Genomic DNA, 25,883 nt, shown 5'->3' with positions numbered 1-25,883 from the left:
ATTTAAAGTTGTAGTAAAAATACTAATTTATTTTTTTATTTTTCAGTGTAAAAAAAATTTTCAATCAAAACTTTTTTGTCTAGATAAAAGTAATTAAATAGAAGGAAGAAAATGACCAATTGTAATTAATGAAAAAGTCGTTTGACGATGAGGATAAAAATAAATTATTTTTTTTTTCTTCTGGCTAATTACAAAGATGATTTTTAATTAAACTGACGGATGATGTCATGGAGCTCATGCAGTTTGTCAAACACACAAAGTCCACCGGATTGAGGAAGCTCGTTATAATGGAAATGATAATGAGGTAAATGCTGTCGCATCCATCAATTGTAAGAGCATATGTCAAATTCATGCTTTTACTTCCATTACTAGAATGTGTGTGGGTGATCACATAATACATTGACTGACTGATACACACACTAGATTAGGAAACAATTATTCAATGTTTGATAATTTAATATGACAGAGTTGACATCGATAATGTTGTATCTTATTCATGTCTGTGATAAACATCCTTCATTGTTATATATTTATTATCACTTATATTTTCCACGCCGATTCATAATAATAATAGAGACGATATCACGAGAATATGTAAAATGTAATGTGACAATTTTTAATTTCACTCTTTCACGGTTACTCTCTCGCCCACTTTCGTTCTGTTTTCGCTATTTAATTAATTGAGGAATTTTAACGCAGTTTCTCGTTCATTCGGGATATTGAAATTCGCTTCAACAAACTCTAAAGAGAATCTCAACTTTTAAAAATTTTCATAAAAAATTAATAATAAATTTTTTTCTTTTTGTTAGTAATCAATTTATATTGTTTTATAAATACACTGTAAAAAGAGCGGTGTTAAAAATGGACTCGTTTTAACTCCGCCCGGTGTAAAAATGAAATTATACCGGTGTAGAAGGGGTAATACACCGGTGTTAAAAATACCGGTGTTAAATCGGGGTAACCGGTGTAAAAGCGGAGTAATACCGGTGTAAAAGCGCAGAAATACTGGTGTAAAAGCGGAGTAATGCCGGTGTAAAAGCAGGGTAAATTGCGTCCGCTTGGAGTATTAACTGTAAAGATTATAAAACACAAAAAATGTCAGTTCTTTATGAAAATTAATAAAAAATATCATTTATCAACAAGTATAGTGATCGAGTAAGTAAAAATATTCACAAAATAAAATATTTTAACACCGGTACAGAATATTTACGCCGGTGGCGGCGTTATTTTAACACCGGTACAGAATATTTACACCGGTGGTGGCGTTATTTTTACACCGCTTTCAGGAGTAAATTTAACACCGATAATTTTAACACCTACACCGCTTGGACTTACCCCGGTGATTTTTTACAGTGTAACTATTGTTACATTGTAGTAAAATTTTTATTTCGTAAAAATGTTTAAAAAAAAAATTATCAACGAAAAAATGATTAAAATTTTGAAACAAATGATGACATTGAAAAATTATACAATCTAACTATCTATGAAAAATATTTTTAAAAAATCTATTCTTCGAAGAATACTTTATAATCTTTTACGAAGTAATATTAGATGAGACAGATGTCTCTTTGGTTTGCATCAATACTTTGAAAACTTATGAAAAATAACGAGGATTTATGTCGTCATATGACATTTATTTTTTTTACATGGGATACGTATGAAAATACGCGATACATAAAACTTCGAGTTACCTCATACATTGAATAAAAAAAAAAAAATAAATAAACTGCGTTAGAAATTATTTAAATTTAATCAAATATATTCTACTTGATTGAATTACTTTAAATAATTTAAAAAATTTAAAAAGTAATAAATTATTCTATTACAATGAAAACTATTAGTGTGTGGTAACAGATGAAATTACCATGAACCAACCAAGTAGTGAAACTCTTCGACTTTAGCATTAATTGTAATTTTGCATATAATAACCCTGCACGAGAGATATATGTAAGGGTAAATTATCATCTTTATTCCGGAACAAGAGGTACATGTATGTGTGTGTATGTGTGAATACCAAAATAGAAGTTATAGAGATCCTTCTAGAGTCATATCTCGCTTATTCATTTCATCTCATCTCATCTCATCTCATCTCATCTAGTTTTTGTTAGATTGGTGTTGGTGAACCTATACACACACATTTCGACTAGCACTGAGTAGTACTGAGTGAAATTAGTTTATCCATATGGATCAGGATTGTCTCAGTCGTAGTTGAATCGCTTCACTGCTCCATAAATCACTTGAATCCGTCTGTGTCGGCTACCACTCATACATTCTCATCTTCATCCTCACATCTTCTACATAACAACTCACACACTCACACACTCACACATCTGAGAATAACACCAACACCAACACTGACATACTACACTACAAACATCCCCATCACCCCCACAAGGTTTGCATATCAATGGAAATGGCGTCGCCAGGCGTCGCTATTAAATTATCAGATGCTATATATACATATTGTCTATAAGCCAACGACCACCACAAATTGTCAACTTGACAATTTCAAAATCACACTCGTGTAATAAAAAATTCATTTAAACATTTTTTATTTATTTGACAATTTCATACTTTGCTCAGATAGTTATTTTTCAAGTCTTAAATTAAAAAAAAAAAAAAGTAAATGGTGTAATTAATAATGATAATAATAATAATAACAATAATAATGTAAGTAACGAACTCGTCAAGTACACCCTACAAAATCTGACAACTTAATTTACCGCAATAACCAACCCCTTAAATTTACACCCTCATCCACCCTTGTCACTCAACTCTCTAAACACGAACTTCAACAACGATCGAAGGTACTTAATTTTTTTTCATTTCTCCACCTCCACCCCCTCTAGTCTCTCTTAATTTTCCTTTTTCTCATCCTCATCCTCATCTTCATCCTTATCCTCTTACTACTTCTTTTTCTCTCTATAAAATTCAACGAAAAATGAAGAGCGTAAAAAATATACTCGAGTAAATTCATTGTCTCACACCTCGCGGAGGAACCTCGTAGATCGTTAATTTCTAACTCACGGAAACGCTATTATAGCTTTATCCAAGTCTAATAAACTTTTTAAATGTCTTGATAAATATTAAATAAAGTTATAAATTATAAAAATGAATAAACTAATTAGGATAGTAATGCTCCATAAAAATACATAATAATCTCGTTAATTAGAGTTAGCTGCAACATAATTTAATTAGTTGTAAGTAAAAGACAAAAAAATAATCTTTCTATTTTTCTTGTTTCAGAACAAAAAAAGAAAAAAAAAACTATGAAATATATAATAAACTCTTACTGCATTACACAGTTTGGCATGGCAGGTGTAACACCACTTCCATGTCCAGTGATTAACTTGATCGTCGCCGGACTTATTTATTTTCCAACCCAAAAATATTATTACAGTTTGGATGTATAAGTCGAAGGCATTAAACCATAAATAATATTTTTTTAATGGGTTAGAGGTCTAGATATAAAATTATAGCGCAGTAACGCTTCAACTATTTAATCATGATTTCTACAACAATGATGTATAGTTATTACTTTCAATATAATATCATTACTAAAGGTATTATATCGAGTATGACAGAGAAATATTGGTGTCAATACTGCTTTCAAATTTTGAATATAAAACTTACTAAATAAGTTTCTTACCAGGAACACTACAATTGGTAGGCGCCATCTAGTGGCGAGCACCGAACTACTCCCGTTACCGTTGTCAGTATTACTGCCAAGACCTTCGATATCGTACAAGATTATATAGAGATTTGCGAATTACATTTCTTTCTAACCAACTAAATTCCATGTTAGCAAATATATATAAAAGTTAAGTTAAAGAAGACAGATATTGCTCGATCTAAAAACATGCGGTACGTGATGACGTGTCAGCTGATTCGAAAATGTCGTTTTCTCCATTTAAAATCTAAATTCTTACAACATATCGACTATTACGTCATAAAATTAATTTTTATCGATCACTTTATTACAAATAAATCGCAAACAGGAGATAAATATTTTTTTTATAGTTATTTTACGATTTCATAAATCATCCACATACATCTCAGTATAATTATACATAAGAGAATAAGTAACAAACGAAAAAAAAAAAGAAATAATGATAATAAATAGAATGGAGTGTCGTTTTGTTTGTATTTAAAAATTTTCTTCATCCACGCGCATCGCACACAAAATAGCAGAAGTAATGGAAAGCAAGAGATGAAAAAGAGGTACACTTAAACATATAGCTCTGACACACTCGTAATGAACCCCCTCGTTCATTAAACTCCCACTCGTTCCACCGCACATTTCAGCTCCCTGGTCTACTGTCTGGTGAACCCTCGAACCCTCGAATCCTCTCGTCTACATACCTACCGCTCACATATTATATTTTATACACACTCAGTGATGATAAATTTGCTTGAGATAATTAAAGAACTAAATGAATTAATGAATTATACGTAATACTATCCATCATACTCTCATACACTCTGCTGATAGATGAGCGACTATATCTATGTACATATATAGCCTCTTTACTTGCATTGTTATATATTTATATTAATCATTAACTGGTATGAGTTTAAAGGTGTATTGCAAGTGAGATTTATTAACAAATCCAATTAAATTATTACACGTTCAACGTTATTAAACTCTCAAGTTTTATATTTTTTTTTTTTTTTATAAGAAATAAAATATAAAAGCTCATTTTCCTTTTAATTTTATTATTACAAACTACGCGCAAAATTTTTTTTTTCAATTTTAATTGGCACCCAAATTTATTGGAGTAAAAATTTTTATATAACACAAATTTTTTCATAAATCGTTCGATAACTTGTTGAAGACAAATAAAGACCGAGTGTTTCTCTAATTATAATAATCTATTGCTAAGAGTAAAAAAAAAAAAAAAAAAATATTTTGTAGGTTTTAAACGAATAAAAGTGAATGTCTAATTTAAGTTGATGTAAATTGCTGAAGGAAAAACACGTGAAGTAGTATGGCAGACCGTTAACTAACGAGTGTAAAGTGCCAGAGGCATTTTTAATCCTTTAAAATTTACTACACAGACATAGACACCACAGTAATACGGATATTACCAGCAGCACATTTAGTGATGTAACGTCGTCTCATTATGACAATTACGCAGCTAACACACACTCCCAAGTGTTTAATTATAATGAAACTTACATACATTTATTCAAATACTTGCTTAAAAAAAACAAAAAAAAACTTGAATAAATAAATTGCTCTCGTGTTAAAGTAAACACCAAGATGCTAAAGTGAATTAATTAATATTTCATACTCTATTCAATTACTTTGTTTGACCAGATACTCTATTGGTGGAAATCATTCAACGCGTTAATAAATCGGTACACTTTAATCGTTCATCATTAAAAACATATGTATACATTTTTTATTACAATAATAATAATATCATGTTAATAATTAATTTAAAATAAGCTTACGTATTTGTATGTAAATTATCACGATAACTAAACACGTGTAGTCTCAATAATATTGTTATTGTTATTATTGTTAAAATAATTTAATGTTGTTTGGCAAACTCAGCGTATGCATATAATTATAAATATTGTAGAATCACCATGAAATAATATAATGAAATTTTAGTAGAGCTTGTTATTGATGCTTTGAATGCACCAGTACCACCAACATGCCTCCATTTTCATCGACGAAATCATATTTAACCCGGATTTTAATATATCTATATATATAACGTTATTAAAGTACAATGCCCGATGAATTTTAACTCGCTATCCCTCTTTGACTCCCTTTGTCTCTTCCCTACGCACACATTTATTGGCTGACTCTATCTCACTTACGAAATTTTTTTTTTAATGTTGAATTGATAGTTGATGAGAATTATTTTGATTTATTTAAACGATATATCCGTATAATTATTTGGCATCGAGAAAAGGGCTGAGGGAGGCGAGATCAAATGCATAAAATATTGTGGACAATATATCGACTCGCATGTACATTTAATTGTCAGTTGGATTTTCAATCTTTTTTTTTTTTTCTGTTTTGTTTTATTCAACTATTTTAAATTTCGTTCGATCAATATACAACACATTTTTTATTGTCATCGAATGAAAATAAAACGTTAACGGAAAATAATAGAAGAAAGAAAAAAAATAATAAAAAAGAGTTGGATGAAATAGAAATTGACAAAGTTAAATAGAATACGGAAATCAATACCAGCAGACATATGGGAAACGCATGCATCAACGAGCATCCCACGCACCAAGTAAACCTACACGAGTTTAAAGTTACAAATCGAGTTTTATGAATAATTCAATTATTACAGTTTTTATGAATTTTAAATTTACAAAATATTTATCGTTTTTTCATAAAATATAAACTTTAGTCGGTTCGGGTTTTTTTTTTATCTGTCTTTCTCATGTTCTCCTTTGACTGACCGACAGATAAAAAGTTTTACATCCAAACTAAAATTAAATGTGATTGTATTTTTCGCCATGTCACGTATCAACACCCAACTATTTTTATTAGAACTCAAGAGGTTTTAAAATATTTTATTTTTCAATCTTTATTGATTAAACAAAAACTCGATGATAAATTTTAAAAACAAATGTCTTTCTTTTAAATTTGTTTTCTTACATTTGGAAAAAAGTACACGCAAAGAAAATTATGGCAGCGGTTCCCATAATTTTGTGAAATTTTTTCCTATACCATCATAGGAATTACGACCATAAATTATGGGAGCGGTTCCTATAATTATAGGAATGTTTCCCATAATTATAGGAATAGTTCCTATAATTATAGGAATGATACCCATAACACTATAGGGATGGTTCCTATAATTTATAGGAATACTTTCTATAATATTATGGGAATCATTCCTATAATTTATGGGAATGGTTCCTATAATTTATAGGAACCGTTCCCATATTATCATGAAAAAATCAATTTAGAGAAGTGTGGTAATCACTTCTACAATACACAGAAATATTATTAAACATAAAAACAAAAATTCAAACATTGAAAAAAAAAATCGTATTTGGCAAAAAAACATTAAAATTTTTAATAAGAATTTTTTGTCAGCACAAAACATTCAAGAAAATTCAAATTTTGGGAAATTTCTACACTATTGTGCAAAAAAAAAATTTTATGATATTATAGAGATGGTTCCCATAACATTATGGGAATAGTTCCCATAATATTATAGGAATAGTTTCTATACCATTATGGGAACCATTCCCATAATGCATAGCAAAAGTTCCCATAATTTTCTTTCCGTGTATATAAATATTGAAGTTTATAAAAAAAAATTTGATAATAATCATAAATGTTATTAAAAGTATAAATAATGTTGATCCGAAAGAATAAATGCAAGCTAGGTATTTTGGAAACAGTATAATGTGTAGGTTGTTTGTTCAGCCTTTTATCTAGACCAAACTGAAGAAGCATTTGCAGCTTCTTGAACTTGGAAGCTTAGCCTTTAATCCCTCATTCTCCTCCGACGTAAGTCTTCTCTTAGTGTAACATTGTGCTGGCGTACTGTCTACTCTACATTTAAGTCTTCCACATAGACTCAATAGGAATAGAATAACCGAACTCACACATAGTCCACAGCACAGCGAGTCCCTCGACCAGTGGAGATCTTCGAGATCTTGAGAGAGTCTACATCGGTTGGGTAAACTATCCCTCTTACAACTCTTTATTTTAATGGGGAAAAAAGCTCCCAGGTAATGCTACTCGAAGGTAACTCTATCTCAAAGTCATACTGTCTACTTTTCAGTTCAATATCACTACTTATGTACACGGAAAAAATGATATGCCTTTTTTTTTTATCTCATAAAAGTTTAAAGATAAAATTCCCAAATAAAAATCGTTTCAATAGTATAAATTTTACAATAACGTTTATATCTAGAAACGTCAGAAGCATTTGCCGAAAACTGGCAGAAGATTCCGCCGAGTTTCAGCATGACGGACGTGGAGATTGCCGGCAATTAACCGGTTTCCGGTGAGTTTCCGCAGCTCAAATGAGTCATTAGGCTGGGTTTCGGTTTGCGGTTCTTAACAGTTAATATAAGATCTCCAATAAAATTATAAGATGCATTTAATTATCATAATTACCCACTAAAGATTATTATTAACTTTTAGATACTTGAGCTTGTAATTAATCTATTTAAATACAAAAATATTGTAATTACTCAACTTGTAAATTCTTGTCTGAAGAACAAAAGTTACAGACGAAAAAAAATAATTTTTTCCTTTGATAAAATTATCACGTTTACACTTTGAAATAGCATGAATGATGTTCCTATGTAATCCGAGAGGTAAAAAAATAAATAAAATCTTCTATAGCTACTAAAATGCCTGAAAGAAATGTTATAATACAGGAATTCATGAATCATTTATAAAAAAAAAAAAAAAGTGCCGATAATAATAATAATAGTTATGAAAAATTTTTTCATAGCAGGTAAGAATAAAAAAAATGTATACGAGAATATAAAAAAAAAAAATATTGGATATTGTGCCTTTGGACTGATGGAAATAGACATCATTTTTTAGTCCACTAAGTTTTATTTATATATTTTTTATCATACATTTGAAATCAATCAATTTATCGTATCAGCTCTGAAAGCCAAAAAAAAGTAATACCTAAATTTGAATAAATAAATAGAGCTATTACTAACGAAAGTAATGATTTAAAGTCACGAAAATGTATTTTATCTCCACTATATGTTTTTTTTTTATTTTTATTTTTTATTTACGTGTCTCGTTTCACTTTAACGTCACACAGACTACCACATAGTTGCCGAATTCTTTGCTTTTTTATAGTCTCTCATTTTTCTCTTTTTTTTATCCTTTATTTGTTTTTTTTTAACATATATGTGTGTTAGTAGTGAGGAAGAATGAAGATGAGATAAAAAATAAAAAATAGGGAAATATAAATAAAATACGTTGGGTAAAAAATGTGCTAGAGCCCTGGCGCTTCTTCTTGCTAAATTGACTGATTTATCGTGTGTAACTTTTGCGAAATAATGAATAAAAATATTTGAATCCTTTGTAAATATTCCTCATAATTTTTTTAGCAAAATTAAAAATTACATAATTACTTTTTTGTTTTTTTTTCTAAATTTATGAAAAAATAATTAGGAAAAATAATAAAAACCTCAAGACTAATTATATTCTTCCACTCATTAGCGTCATTAAAACTGAATAAATTATAATAAAGCGTCAAACAGAAAAAAACTACATATATATTAATTATTTATTTTTGTAAATAAAATAAATATTACTTAGAGTAAAGAGTAAATGTATACATGTAAGTTGGTAGTTATAAGTCTAGAACCCCGAGTGTAGGGCGACGTCGACGTTTTAGTTGGCACAATATTCATGTGGTTGTATTTGACCTGTTGAGGTCACAGTCGCAGCCACGGCGTTGAAAATTATGCAAAGCTCAGCGACCAGACTGTGTAGCACTTGCTCGGACTCAAGAACTTGGGTATTACATACACATTTGTATATTAATCTACACAAACGTCTACATACTTGAATACTAAAAATTTTTAATTAAAAAAATAAAAAAATGTCTTTTTTTTTTTTTTCACTAATGACAGTTTTTGTGTACAGAATTTTAAGAAAAAATTTAAAAATTTCATTTTGTCGAGTAACTTTGTGGTGTAAGGAATAATAGAGCGAATAAAATTTTGACTCTGCCGGAGTTGCGGACTAGTAAGAGCGAAAAAAACGAAAAAAAAAAAAATAATAAGTAAATCGGTTATTGTTCTTTAACATAAAAATAATAGTTTTATTGTTGGGGTGCAGTGGAAGCGAGTAAGCGAGGCAATGCGGTAAAGTATTCTCGAGGCTTTGTGCGTTGCAGAATATTCAAAGGAGGTAAAATGAACTGCTTTGCCACAGTCGAGTATGCAGGATCGATTATCGTACAAGTGCCACCGTTTCCACTCCCTGTGTACACTCTAGTTCTCTCTCTCTTCTCTCTCTCTCTCTTTCTCTCGGTAGATTGCTTATACTATGCATGCTCTCGTCATCCTACAACTCTCCTCTCTTCGATTGCAGCAATAATGGCCCTGTTGGAAATACCTGCGTGGGTATTTAGCTAATCTCAAGTATCAATATCTACTAAGCTCTTTGGACATGACATCATATTGCCTCTCTGTATATTTTTATTATTATTGTTATTATTTAATACTTTGTTTGTTCAAACTGATTTTTTTTTTTTTTATTTATCTTTACTAAAAAAAATAAAAAGCAATTATTAAATTATTTCCACGTAAGTGAAAAATAATAAACGTTTATTGGAATCAATAAAAGTTAAATATTTTAAAAGATATTTCCAGCCCGATAATTGCTAATAATTTAAAAAATAAAATTTTCGATAAAGTAATGAAATAAATTGAGTATCTATCGTCCATTAAGCAGAATACAATTTCAATAAAAAAAAAAAAAAAGAGATAAATTGTTGAAATATATAAGTATATATCACTCAAAAGGAAATAAATTTGATGATGAATTGGTTAGATTTCAGTATGTGAAATACAAGGGGACTGGGAAAGTAGAGAAGGAGATAGAGGTGGAGTGGAGTGGACGGAAGAGGGTGAAACAGCAGAGCAGCAGCTGCAGCTGCAGAATTTCCTCTGGATACCGAGAGTGGTCGTAACATGCCAGAGAACACGTCTAGGTCTTTAGATTGGGGGCCAACTGGGTTCTCTTGGAAAATGGACTGTAATCCTACCGATAAGAGATGAACGCCCACATAAAGTTACCACTGCTACTCGTATTTCCTCGACTCTCAACTCTCGACTCTCGACCCTTCTCTCTTTCTCTATTTCAATCTCTATATATTTTAAATCTCTCTCTTTCTTATTCTCTATCTCGGCTTTTACTGTTATTTCTATTATTTTTTACTATTTGCTACAGACATTTTGACAATGAATAAAAAGACTACGTGCAACGAGAGGTCAGGGGATTTTACGCCAAATTATCGAGCCTTTAAATTTCGACGTATCCAAGTAACGAAAAATTGAATTAAATAAAATAAATAAATGGAAAAGAATTGAAAGGGTATAAGGGTATAGAGGATGCAATAGCAGAGGTGGAGACCATGAGTCTGCGAGGAAGGATTTTTCGACGCGATTTAATCCTTGGTGAATTTCATTCGGGAAATAAATTGCGCGGTAGGCGTGGTGTTGCCTTCCGGACTGTGGAGTGTATGAAAAGAGGGAGAGCAAACGATAGAATAGAGAGTAGAGAAAGACAAGGGGATAAAGGGCCAGTGGAGGGAAAAAAGAGAAGCAAAAGATAATAGAAACTGTGAGGTTGAAAACCTCGAGTTCCTCGTGGATGAAATGAACAACTAGGTTAATCTGAAACGTCAACTATAGGGTTGAGTAAACGAGAGTAGGCTAGATACACTATACACCTATAGCTAAAGTGCAACCGCAAAAAAGGTGGAAAGTTATGCTTACGAGCTGGACTGAGTTAAAGATAAATTTTAAAAATATAAATATTATGCCTCCTGTGTTTAAAATACTTATTTTTTTAATTTTCTATCATTCATTACTTTTTTATTTCAATAATTCGTTATTTAATAAATTTTTTTTTTTTTTTTTTAATTATTAAAATGTGTGTCTTATATAATTTTATCAAGAAAAGTAGATAAATCCATTTATAGTCGGACATAAAATGAATCATCCTTAAAATATAAATATAAATTTTTTTATTACGTCTAGTGACAATAACGCTTAGTGGTACTGATTTTTTTGCAGAAAAAAAATTATATTTATAATAAAAAGTAATAAATAATTTTTATTTGTTAAAATTCAAAGCATAAAAAATTAATAAAATTTTATGGATTATAAAAATCCTCATAAAATTCTTTAAAATCTGAAGTAGCAGAGAAAAAATAAAATAAAATAAAATACAATATTGATTATTTGCTAATACGGACAATTTAATAAAATAGTAGTTAAAATTACGTTTCCTTTGAAGCTGTAGCTGAATGGAGTTTGAATCGACTACAAAATAATAAAATAATACCCGAGTTTCTCTATATTTGACTAAGAATTTTACGAAATTCATTATCGCATATAGAAACGAGATTATTTGATTAATTCTCTTCAATCCACTTTCTTCTTACTTTGTGTATGAGTGTGTGAGTGTAAATAAAGATTAAAGTTTAGCAAGTGAGCCAGGTTATATAAGACATCTCAAAAGGTCTTTAATTAACGTTGATGCTACAATCTGGTGGATTAAGTTACGAGTAAGTCGAAGGGTTCTTCTGATTACTTATTTCAAACTCTGATACTTAAAAAAAAAAATAAATAAATAGAAAGGTAACTATTTAAATTAAAACTTCGAGTTTTAAATTAAATAAGTACTTTTCAAATGACAAATTACGTCAGAAGACAATTTGATAAAATACATATTTTTTAATAGATTAAATTTTTTTTTTCATCAAAAACACTATTCCTAAAATTTTATAGTTATAAATCAACACACAAAAAAAATGAGTTAAAAAAATGATATTGTACACTGAGAAAAAAAAATACTATTTTCCAAACAAGAATTTCTTGGTTCAAGAAATCCGTTCAAAATATTTATTTTATTATTATTAATTATCAATTTCTTGAGAAAAGAGCATCAAATTTATTTTTGTTATTAGGGGAGGGTGGGGCAGAGCGGCCCCCCTAAGCCAATTATTATTTTTTGTGGCTTTCAACCATATGATCACTTTACTTTTGTCCTATTTCGAACAAATTTATGGACATTTTGCCAAAATTCTGAAAACTTTTTTTTTTTTTTTGTGGGGCAGAGCGGCCCCCCTTCAAAAAGTGATAAAAAAAATTTTTTTTTTCGTTTTTTTTTTTTTAAATTGTTTTCATCATTAAGAATGTATTTCTTACTCTTGACAACTATTTTTAGTTTTATATTACTCGAAAAAAATTTTTTAAAGCGTAAAAAATCGTTCACTCTCGATTACCTTAATTACTAATTGTTATTTAATAAAAAAAAATCAATTCTATAATTTTACTTTATTTCAAAAATTTATCAACTAAAAAAAAAATTTAATTGTTATAAATTTTTAGTGACCAAATTTGCCTCTTACATAAAGAAACGGCCGAAAAAAATGAAAAAATAATTTTTTCGGAAGTTTCGGCTTGTCCATTTTGCCCCAGGTGTTATGCGTAGGGCTAGAAATGTGGAATTATAATAATTTTTTTTTAATTTGACGATAAAAATATGAAAAAATCACTTTTCAAAATTTTGGGCTTGTCCATTTTGCCCCAAATGTCATGCGTAGGGGTAAAAATGCGCAAACATATCGGATTTATAGTAATTAATCGAAAAAAAAAAATTTTTTTTTTGGTCAAAATTTCAGGGGGGCCGCTCTGCCCCACCCTCCCCTATTCCTAAAATTTTATGAAATCATAATTCAACACACAAAAAAAATGAGTTAAAAAATTGATTTTGTAATTGAATAAATTGACTATATTATAGACAAGAATGATGTTTAAAAGGATTTTAGCAGAGTAAGAGATTATATATCAGTCTTCAGGGCATTTACGCCTAAAGCTTGTCGTGCATACGCTACTCAGCAAGACGAGGTGGAGCTTGCAGTGTTGGTTTCAGTTGGTTTTAAGGTAGATAGGTCGGTCGGGTGGTTGGTTGGTTGCCTGGTTAGTAGGTAGAATGTTAAGTCTAAAGCTATAGGTAGTAGGTGAATAGGTATATGAGCGTCTGGTAGATGCACTTTGTCTCTCTCTCTCTCTCTACTCGCTGAGTCCACTCTCATCTGCAGCAGCCTTCCGTATTTCTGCGCCTGCCTTCATCCTAACCCGCAGGGGGCACAGTTTTACAAACATTCTAGCTTCGTCGGGAAAATCGTTAATAACCCGCGGGGTGTGCTAGTGTTTTGAAATTAAAATTACCCTGGGAGCTAGTTACGTAACTAGACTTGGCAACTGGAATATGTCGACTTATTAAGACTTTTTGTTCTTTACTCATCTTTTTTTTTTTCTTTCCTCATAATTTAAATAAAATTATAGGCTTTTAATTTAAGTCAACCGATTTAATAGGATTAAAATTATCAACCTTTTATATTAAAATTTTATAAATAGTGCTGTTAAATCATAATATAAAATGAATCATAAATAAATTTAAAATATTTAATTTAATCCCGTCAAAATCAGAAATTCGTTTACATGAAACTTTGTTCAAGTTAAATAGTCATTTACATTATATATTTATATCCAACTCTCTCGATGTAATTTTAAATTACACGAGTCATTTTCTACTATTTTAGCATGACTCAACTCACGCCATTATTTCTTCAGCAGATAGCAAAAAAAATACACACGCTATCATGAGGAAATGAATAATTTAAATGTTGAGAAATAATTATGACTAAATGAGATAATATTATCCAAGCAAACAATTTATTTTTTAAATTATTTACTTAAAAATAAAATAAATTTGAATAATAACAAATTGTTAAATTAACGGTCGTTTGTCAGGTGTAAAATCTCTAGTAATTTGTCTCCCAGCAACTATTCCGTACTGATACAATTAAAAAGTTTAGCTTCGAGAGACAATCCACAGATGGTATATTCAAGAGTTGTTGCTTAGTCGTCGTTTATTTCGACGGTTTCTACTACACTACGCTAGTTTGACGTAAAACTCCTACGTCATGACGTTTTAACAGGAGTAAAAACTCGAACCAGTTAATGTCTGGAGTACCTTAAATCTGTTAAAAGTCTAAATAATTAATAAATAATAACAATTGTTACTATTTAAATTATTTCAACTACAGAATACAATTTACGACATGTGTATTTTACAAGTTATAAAATATGTTGAGGAGTTAAATGATTTGTGTTTAGTTGTTAACCACAAGTGTCTTCCCAATCGCGTAACTAAATTATGAAGCGGCGCTCCCAGAGGGTAATAACATCGAGCACAACTACTTGGGATCCAGAAACAGGAACCAGAACCAGAACCAGAACCAGAACCAGAACTAGAAGTGGAAGCTGAATCACAAATGTAAGTGAGTGAGTGAATGAGTGAATGAGCGAGTGAGTAAGGGAAAATAAAGTATGTATAATAAAAGAGAGTGAGAAAGTTGGAGGTTTTACAAATGTTGGAATATTTACGAGGGCATTTTCTCCTCTTTGCAACGTGTAATAATTTTACTTGTTCTATTTATTTACATTTTCTTTTATGTTTTGTTGTGCTTTATCCTTATTCATACAAGTTTTTACTCTGTACACTACGAATAAACGAATTACCTCAACACTGTCACTCTTTATTCATGTTAATAAATATCTGGGTTATATTTTATAAGCGCTCTCAGTAATTAAGATACCGAAAAAAAATGTGTTGCTGTTTGATGTTAAAATAATAGTTTGGCACTTACACTCTATTACTTGTACACAATTACATTTTATCAATTTATAACGGTAAATTATTTAATATTAGTCATTGAAGTAAACAATTATATAAAAATATTCAACGGGAGTCATTGGGGATAAAATTATAAAATTAGGTTATTATACGCCGAGTATAACTTTTAAATGATAATAATAATAATGGTAATGATAATTTGTATGGATATAGAGGTGATCTGAAAATAAGCTGAGAGAGAGAGAAAAAGAAAGAGAGACTGAGATAAAATAATTGTTAACGCTGTAGATCGATTGAATTTTCACGCCCGACCAACTGAATGATCTCCAATAATTTTGGGATAGCGCAATAGCCGAATAATTACCGGTTAATTGCTAGTGAGCTTTAGTCATCACGCAGTCGTCACTAGAGACCGCGAATAGGCTCATTGGAACACGCTCGAAATAGACAGATTCATATGTACCATAGAAATTCGAAATCCAATCTGATGATGGTTATCATCAACATCATTATTATCACCATCACTACCATCAAGTTTGTTTCATTACGAGAAATCATATTGAATAATAATTGTTGGCACAATATTTTTGTGGTCTGTCATCATTATTATACTCTGTATGTATTGCATTCTATAACAAATAATTATCTCAATAATTGTTTTCAATGAAATTATTATAATTTATTGTATCAATCGTTCATTCTTTTGTGTCCTTTGAGTTATTTGGTAGAAATTTATAAAGATTTACAGATCCTTGAATTACTTTTATAAATTTATATTCCTTGAACGATTTTGAGGATTACGAGCACAGGAACAAAGCAATTTTGGCGTAGCGATGGAAAAAAATTGAATAGATTGGAGAAAAGTTTGAAAAAGTAGTAGATCTATCTGTATGACGTATTTGAGCTAACTTTTATATATTATATATCTATAGATATATATTGTTCTGTTGTAATAGGACAAGCCCGAGTATTTCTATGTGAAATTGTTTCGCTTAAGGAGTGCAAGCTGGCCCTTAAGTCAAGTAATTTAGCACTGCCGAATTGCTGTCTCGAATTCCTGGGGCAATTTTTCTCCAGAAAGTTTACTTTTTATTTTACTGGGTTTAAGAGTCTTATCTTAGAAAATAAATCAGCTAAGCTTTCCTATTCGTACAAACTATTCCTTATAAATAAGACGTAATGGTTAGAGCTACTGGCCAAGTGGAGTGAAAGAGCGGCTGTCAAAAATATTAAATTTGTTATTTAGTTCGTGTCCGTTGGCATTTTCGGAGAAAAAAAAATAACCCTAATAACACCAAAAGCCTTTCTACGGAAATTTTAAAAAAATTTTCTCTGAAAGTATTAAAAATGAAACCATAAAGTAGTTTACACTAGAATGAAAGCCACGAACTTAGCCAGATACAATTTAACAAAATTAATGCCTCACAAATAACTACTTGCACATTTAGAAAAACTAAAAGAAAGCTCAATTTATTATTTCCACAATCTAATGCCATTTAAAAGTTTAAAACTCCTTTAAATTACCCAACCTATAAAACCTATAAAACATTATTAATCTGTCAAAGAAAACATCCCATTTCTTGGATTTAAACCATTTTAAAAAAATAAACTCCTCTGAAAAAACAGTTTTAACCTGATATCTCCGTCTGGATCTCCATTTCTATCTTCATCTCTTGATCCCCTCACATAAAACAAAACAAAAAACCGAGAAATCTTTACGACTCTCGCGAGAAAAATATCGTGAAAAATATGGAAACTCGTAAAGAAAAAAAATAAAAAAAAAAAAGTAAAAACGAGAGTAGTTACAACTGCACAGCCCGTGTGCACGATATTTTAAAAAGATTGAATAGCAAGGGGTGGAATTGAATTATCGGCGATAACGACTCCCATATTACCACTACCTATACTCGACTACTGACTACTACTAACATCAAGAGAACAAAAAGTAAAGGTATAAAGTTGGAAGCACGTGAATTAACCCCCTTGAGTATAACCAACGGGTGTGAGTGGGAAGGAAGGAAAGGATGAAAGAGTCTAAAAGTTGGTAAAGCTCAAAGCTTATGATGAATATAACGTAACATTTATATATAGTGTTAAACTCACTGGCAACAGAAGCAGTAGCAGTTGCAGTAGCAGTTGCAGTTGCAGTAAAGCAGGAGCAAGCTTTGTTGATATCAGCTAGACCATTAATTAGTGACATTTATTAATTAACGCGCGATACAGCCACAAAAAAAAATGCCGCAAGCTCACTTATCTGAATATTTAATAAGTAACATTAAATATTTCTTGCTTTATACTATTCCATACTTGCTCGCTTTTTTAGCTTTATTTTAATTTTTTATTAATTAATTTTTTATAACTAAATATTTTTGTTTTCTTATTTATTTTATTCTAATAAAGTTATGGCCGATGTTTTGTTGGAGACGACGAGTTCGCGGATGGCTGAAGAATTGAAATATAAAACGAATAAAAATAAAAAATAATGACTAGGCGGTGAGGGTGTTTTGAGAGGGTGCTAGTGTAGATGGAAATGGAGGTGAAGTTGGCGATGGAGATAGAGATGGAGTTTTAAAAAGGAGGAGACTGGCTGAAAGGGCTGGAGGGAAAGAAATCTACAGAGACACGCTCATTGTTACGACGTGACCGAGATATAAACGGGTCGTTAATTAACGAGACGATGCGCGAAACTTTTCTTTATTTTTCTTTTCTTTTTGTTAGTTTTACTTTTTTTTTTTTTCTATTCTTTCTCATAGAATCACTGGCACAATTCAAACGACATTTTTATATGTTGACCTTGTGGGAAAAGGTGAAAAATCTAAATTTTTTTTATTATAAACGATAAAATTATACTTTTATTTAATTAGCATATGCAATCAATTTTTTATAAGACATTTCATTTTTATAGTAATTTAATAATATATTCAGTGGGATTTCCATAGTAGCTTAGATATTTAATTAAAAGTTTTTGTAGTTGTGCAGTTGTGCAGCTTTACTTATTTTGTGACAAAAAATATTCGACGTGGCTTTTATTCAATTTTTTTTTTTTTAATCATATTTACTTATTTGCTTGATTAAAAAAAATTAATTGACCGAAAGTTTGAACGTCATACAGGATCCTGAATTACGAAAAAATTTATTTTTTACACCTATCTGGAAGTAAGCACTCACCGTTAAAAATAAAAATAAACTTTTAGTACGTATGAAAAAAAAATCAGATAAAAAATAATTATTATGAATAAAAAGGGGAGTAGATTTAATTAAATTTGACCAAAAGTATAAATGACAAAGAAACTAAAATTGAGCATTTGAAATAAACCGAATTAACGAGATTCACAAAAGTATACTCTTTGATGGTACCAAAGAGTAATGCAAATAGCCAGACATTTCTATTATATTGCATAAAAGCATGCACAAAGTAAACGTACACCATTAACTTTATCTATTTCTCTCTCTTTTTCTCTCCTTCACTCTCTGATGTATTTAATCTCACCGACATCAACTGAACTCGAGCATGGGCTAGGAATTCGATGGCTTTTGAGCTCACCACTGTCAAAGTTATTCAAGGGTGTGATGTGCACAACTTGTGGAAACAGGACGCTTTAAATTTTGTGTGCGGGCATACACAACTCTTGAAATACCGTCTGACTTGTATTACTCTATTTCTCTAATACTTGATGCATGCCCTCATTCACCAGCAGCTCTTGCTGTTACTACTTTAGCCCAAGAAATAGCTGAACCAGAGACAGAATCCGAATCTGTCGCATCACAAGCATGAGAAGCTTATAAACTTAAATCTTGAGCAAGTTCAAAATCACTTTTACCTGCTAAAACTATCATGTAAACCTCGCTCTTGATGAAATACTACTACGACATTTAATACACGCACACATCATACATGTGAGACAACATCTTGTGAGAACTTGCAACCGTAAATTCCCATCATATCCCTTTGATGTTTAAATAACTATTTATGTCAAATAACCCACTCTAAACGTTCCTATATTAAATTAATATACAAGATGCGATACCTTTGTTGTTTTTATTTTAAAATAATTATTAGTTTTATTTTTTTTTTTTTTTACATAAATAAAAATAAAAAATAAAGATAGATGAACGGATGAGTTGATTCTCAAGAGAGCGTGACTTTTAGACCATTCAACATTTCTCATGCAATGTACAGCGTTTGTACTCAGTAGTGTCGGTAGTAGTCGTCATGGTCTGCTAGAAATACGCTAGGTGATAGTAGATTCTAGGTTGTAGACAGTAAGTATGAGCAAAACTAGTAGTAGTAGTAGTAGTAGTAGTAGTAGTAGTATACGCGCTTGTGCGGTCAGCCGCAAATTATCGTTTGGAACACGCACCACTGATCCCAAAGGAGTCTTCGCTCACTCGTCTTCTTCATCTCCTCTGATCCTTCCTATCTCTATTCATTTCTATCACGTAATTCCATTATTAATTTAATACTTAATCATTTTTTTTTCATTAATTATTCATACGCTGATTTACTCATTAACCGTAAATCGTTTATTAAATAACAATATATTTTATTTTGTCTATTATTATTATCATTTTTTTTTTTTTAACATTAAAAAACAAAATTATCCATTAAAGCTTTGAATTACTTTATGTTTTGCCGAATTATTAATAATCAAGGTTAGATGTCTAGACATTTTAATTAATCACAAAATATAGCTATTTATTACGTATTCGATATTCTGATAACGTATATTTTAAAAATATTTTTTTAGTGACCTAATTATTATTTGATAAAATATTGACCGTGAAAATTCATCAGCAATTACTCTTAATAACCTTAAAATATTATTTGTTTATATATATATTTATTAGGATCAACTACTTTTCATTTTACAACAAAGTTCCAAACATCATCACTAATTTTTCTTACTAATAATCAAAGATTTTTAACTTTTCACAATAAAACAAGTAGTATAATTAAAAAAAAAATTTTAATACAAAATAAACGTTATTATTAGAAAAGATTAAAGTATATATGCGGTACATAAATGTGTAAAGATGGAGACTCTCGCGATCGATCGTGTACTTGAAACTACTGCTGCAGTAGTTATCGGTCAAGTTGTTAGGATGACACCTGACTTGAATTATTTCATCTTCACAAAATAGTTGACGATTTACTACAAAACTCTAATAAATCACGTTCAAAAAAAAAAAACCTCTCACTTGAAACGAAAAAATTATAATCATAATTATTATTTCCCAATTATCGCAAAACTTTGGTCATAAAATATCCACACGTAACCTCGATTTTGTCAGACTCATCCTGTGACATTTGGATAAAAGTTTGTGTAAAATCGTTGTGAGTAATTTAAGTTGTTTGATAAAATAAATAAATATGATAAATTTATCTCAAGTACTTTTGTAAATTTGGTGTGAAAGAATGACAAAATATATTAACAATGCTAATAATAATAATAATAATAATAAAAAAGGATAATATTCTCTATCACTCTAGTGGCATGCCCGAGGGGATGAGATCCTGGAGATGCGGCCGCGTCGCTTAAATATACACGGCGATGGAGATGAATATCATGAATATGATGAATAGAATTTTGGTGTTAATTCCGAGCTTATCCAGGAAAGGATAGTTATGTCGTCGCTCCTCTCTTCTTATTTTTCCTCCTGTTCCTTCTTCTACACTGGATCTCTGCCTCCTTGTTCATCATCGCTGGGTCCTTCTGATCCTTATTCGTGGATCCTTTATACTCTCCAGACACTCCCCGGTGTCTGTGTTTAAATACTGCTGAGATAGTTGTAGTTGCAAGGGCTTGTGGTTTATTCCAATTACCAATTGGTCAAGTTTAATTGTGTTGTGGTTCTCAAATAGACTCCAACATATTTTTAATTATTTTGACATAAAGAATAAAAAAAAAAAAATTCACTCATTCAACTAAAATACTTAAAACTAAAAACCACTTGACATGATAATATTTCATCAAATTTTTAAGGAGAAATCATTTTTGTCTGACCAAAAACTCTAATATCCACTTTTTTAGAATAAGGTTTTGTCATTTTAGGTTGAAGGACAATTACTCAACGACGTCGGCCACGTCGACAACCGACAACCGACTCCCACATACACACACACAAAATTCTACTGACATCATCGACCCTCTGGGATGTATCCAATATATATACACTTATACATTTACACAAACACATCTGCCTTGCACATCAAACATCGCAAACTGTTATCTACGATAATGTTTCATTTTGGGGATGTTATACAGCATCCAGACACTGATGATGATGAAGATGATGATGATGATGATGATGACGATGACGATGAGGATGATAAGGAGAAGGGTGGTGATGATGGGATCCCGAAGCACTGTCTGGGCATCCCGGAAGCACTGCCAGTAAGTACAAAACACTTGGGCTCCAAGTACTACCGCTAGTGTACTTCTACTACTACCAACTACTGATACTACTGCTTTTAGACAGTAACAAGGGTCGTGTAAATTACGCTCGAGAAAATTTTATCAATTTACGAACAAGTCTCACGTTACATCAATAAATTCAAATCTTTTGTCTTTAATAAAGTTATTTATTATCATTTTTAATCACCGACTACTTAATATTGATATAATTTTCTCTGATAAATTACCCGTTCTAGGGGTTTACAAAATTTTAATATTTTAATAAGATGAACAGCAGGAAAGAATACTGATAGTAGTGTAAATTTATTATAGTATAGGTCTATTTAATGAGTAATTAATTTTAATTTTAAATAGGAACTCCTAGACTAGTGGGAACAACCAACAGATGATTTATTTTGAATATTTTCCAACTTGTCAGAGATAATTTATTTTAAATTTTCACGATTTATTGCATAATCTTGATAAATTAATTAATTACTCTTTACTGGATAATTTAATAGACAAAAAAATGCCAGGGTAAAATTTTTTTTTCTTTTAATAAAAAAAAAAAACTAGATATATATATTCCACGATATATGAGTACTTTGGCCTGAGAAAAGTAATAAAATAACTATTTGATGGAAACGATCAACATATTCTCACTACCCCAATTCGTATACTTGAACTTTACATAAAAAAAAATAACAGATGCTATAAAAATAAAAAAAAAAAAAAAAGTTATATTATTATTATTACTATTAATCCAATTACATAATTATAATTATATGATAGTATTATTCGGTTTTCCAGTAGAGCATTTATAATTAAACCAACGCATTAGAATTCCAATGTGCTCCATACAACAGCTAGAGCAACTGCCGACTGCCAGTGGTGCTGGTAGTGACTGCACTAGGGTGTGTGCACCCTCGCAGTAGTACGATCGATACACGAAGAAGGGAATACAATTTCCAAGCGGATTCGTGCTGCGTTCTCCCTTCTCTACACCATCGCCTACGTATATTTATCTCTCTTAAACTCAAACTATTCTCTCCTCTCCTCTCTACTCTATTCTATTCTACTCTTTGCGTTCTCATGTGCACCCCAAGTGTAAGTGTAAGTGTCAGAATAACCAACAGCAAAAAAAATAAATAAATAAATAAATATAAAAAAAACAAAACTCTAAAGAACTTCTATATACATTTATATATAGATAAAATAAGAAATAAGAGTATGATTCGAAGCTTTCAAACGGCTTTTCGAGGGTTTTACCCATTGTCTCATGGGCAAACTGTAAAAAGGTTTTGGGTGTGTCATATAATTTATCTGACTAAATATTTCTCTCTCTCAAAGAGCATCTCGAGACTCATATAAATTTAAATATATTCAAGTGCTTTTAAATATAAATAGATAAATAAATAAAAAGCTCTTTATTTTATTTTTATTTATTAATCATTCGATTGTCAAACGATTCTCATTTATTATTAATTTATAGCCGAGCCATAAATATATATTCTATATAATTTATATACACATACTAAATAATGAATAACTACTTGCGCATCAATTAATTTACAATTAATTAGCAACAAGCTAAAAATAACTTTAGCGTTGTTAATAATCAATTAAGAAATGAAATTAATAATTGACGACTAGCAACAGTAATAACAACAATAATAATAATAATAATAAAACTCACGTTGCGTTGCCGGCGGGTGGGCACATTGCCCAGGGGCGTCGATGAGAAAGGACGGACGAGCTACCGGACACCGGATCGCAAATATATGGGATGGTAAAGGACGTGCGACGACGACGTCGACGACGACGACGTCAACGACGACGATGAGGATGAGTATGAGTATAAGCTATTGGTATTTTTAATTGGAGTAAGCCTCGGAGATTCACAACCGGCTTCCGCTTCACACTCGCCACCGTAACCGGTACCGATCCTCAGTCTTTTACACTTTGAGCAGGTTAAAAAAAACATTCCACCGTTTTTTTAATATTTTTTATGATGATTTTTTAATCATTTATCAATTTAAGTTACCTATGCATCCAGTCACGTGACTAATTCATAAAAACACCATTTATTATTATTATTATTTTGTAAATAAAACTAATTGCTACGTCTTGTAAAACACCAACACTCTCACTATATATTTATTTATTTATTTATTCATTTATTACAAGTATTATTATAAATATATTAATTGAATATATATTAAAACACAAAAACAGCACCGTCACAAGATGAAAAAACACTAAATAACAATCACTAATAATATATTATTATTATTATTATTATTTACGAATCGAAACTGTTTGCGCTAGCATTTATTAATCATCATCATAACCATCATAACAATAATTACTGCTGCTGCTGTTGTTGTTGTTGGTGAGCTTAAAAATGTCGTCGTCGTCATCGTAATAAAAAACGTAAGCATAATAATCGTTGTCTTAGATCTCGATTCGTCTTTCAATAACCTCACGACACTTGAAAATAATTCAAAACCCATCCAGAAATAATCAACTCGTTTAATCCAACTCAGTATCGTGTTACTGGGTCTACTTTTGACCCTCTTCATGTCACGACTGCCTGTATTAATCCACGTCATTGTCCTCAACATCATTATCACCGGTTTTTCAATAATAAAACAACCGAAACTCAAATAATAATAATAATAATATCAACAAAATATTACTAACCAGGATAAATTTATTTTAAAAATTTAAATAATTCACCAGCAGAGCTACATTAATATTCTACGCTAGCGCCTCAATCCACCGCGCCCGTATCCTTTTCTTTTTTTTTTTTCAATACATTACTCATTACTATTTTTAACACCCAACAACAAAAAACAAATTCATTGTTGAAAGGTCAAAATATATTAAATTCCAGATTCCTTTGTTCTCTACGTCTCCCAAAATAATTACTCTGACTACTACTCTCACCGCAACTCCAAAATAACTGCCGGTTACCAGCTATCAGTTTAAACAAAAAAAAATTTTAATGAAAATAAATAAAGATCCAATAGTATCCTCTGACACCTTGTTTGCTAAACAAATTAACCAGCACCCATCACTATCACTTGATTCACTATTCAAACAGTCTTATCCCAATTTCCTATTATTTATTTAATTAATAATTTAATTATTTATTTATTCAATTATTTATAAATAACAAACTTATTTCAAAAATCATCGGCCTCGTCGTCGTGATAACGATACCGTTGACGTGCACAACCACCCGCGAGGACACTCCCTGGACATGATCGCGTCTAAAACGTTCAACAACCGCACACCAGAGTCTACCGACGGCCGCCCACCTTAGTACTGACGCTAACCGCCTAGTGCCTTGGTGGGTGTTGTGCCGCCGAGCCGCGCGTCGGTGCTGCTGCTGCTGCTGCTGCTGCTATTGCCAGTGCTGCTGCTGCTGCTGTGATGCTGCTGTATAATGAGAAAAAAGCACAAGAGTAAGCGAGAAACAAGCTTTATTCATTGAATGAGTGAGTGAGTGAGCGAGTGAGTGAATGAGTGAGTGAGTGAGTGAGTGAGTAAAAGCCAAGCAAGCACCAGTACCACTCTACTGGTTCAACTACCACCACCAGTGTTGACTGTTTCCACCACTACCCGGTTTGGCGGTGGTACTGGGAGTGGGTTTAGAAGGGAGTAAAATCCTCGCCCCCAGTCGACACAGACGAAGAGAGTAACCTGCGCCGGCCCCGGGAGCCAATACCAATCCCATGTGCGAATAATCGCCGTGTTCGTTGTTCGTTAAACGTCACGATGTTTCCCGATCTCAAACGAACTTTTACGGAATCTGACGATTCTGTTTTTGGCCCGATCCTAAACGTGGCCATGTGGCAGCACCGACAGGGCGACAGGACAACTATCATGTTTGAGATTCACTGAGTCTGTGTCTGTCGTTGACGTTGTACTGAGTACAATCCATTGTGTATGTGTGTATACATATATGAGAGGAAAATAGAGAATAGAGAGTGAGAATGTTAAGGTCGAAGGGCGTTTCACCATGTGGAAAACAGTCCCACCTTCTTATAAGCGTACTTGGATTCAGTGTCTTTTCAGGT

The 25,883-nt window shown here is 31.2% G+C and overlaps 1 protein-coding gene across 2 annotated transcripts in view; it reads right to left on the bottom strand.

Annotated features, from left to right (window-relative positions):
* LOC130671671 (acetylcholine receptor subunit alpha-like 1) overlaps positions 1–25,196 on the bottom strand; it is an 88,521-nt gene extending 63,325 nt beyond the window's left edge. The window contains exon 1 of one of the 2 annotated variants that reach the window (XM_057475718.1): positions 23,495–25,196. The gene's annotated coding sequence lies outside the window, so the exon portion shown is untranslated. Of the gene's footprint in view, positions 1–3,293; positions 3,576–23,494 lie in introns of those variants that run through there. The other variant, XM_057475719.1, reaches the window with a different exon arrangement.
* Positions 25,197–25,883: the final 687 nt, after the last annotated feature.

Source organism: Microplitis mediator, chromosome 7, assembly GCF_029852145.1.
Source record: "Microplitis mediator isolate UGA2020A chromosome 7, iyMicMedi2.1, whole genome shotgun sequence".
NCBI classification, from domain to species: Eukaryota; Metazoa; Arthropoda; class Insecta; order Hymenoptera; family Braconidae; genus Microplitis; species Microplitis mediator.
The sequence above is the reverse complement of the archived record's forward strand: the minus strand, read 5'-3'. Positions and strand labels throughout refer to the sequence as shown.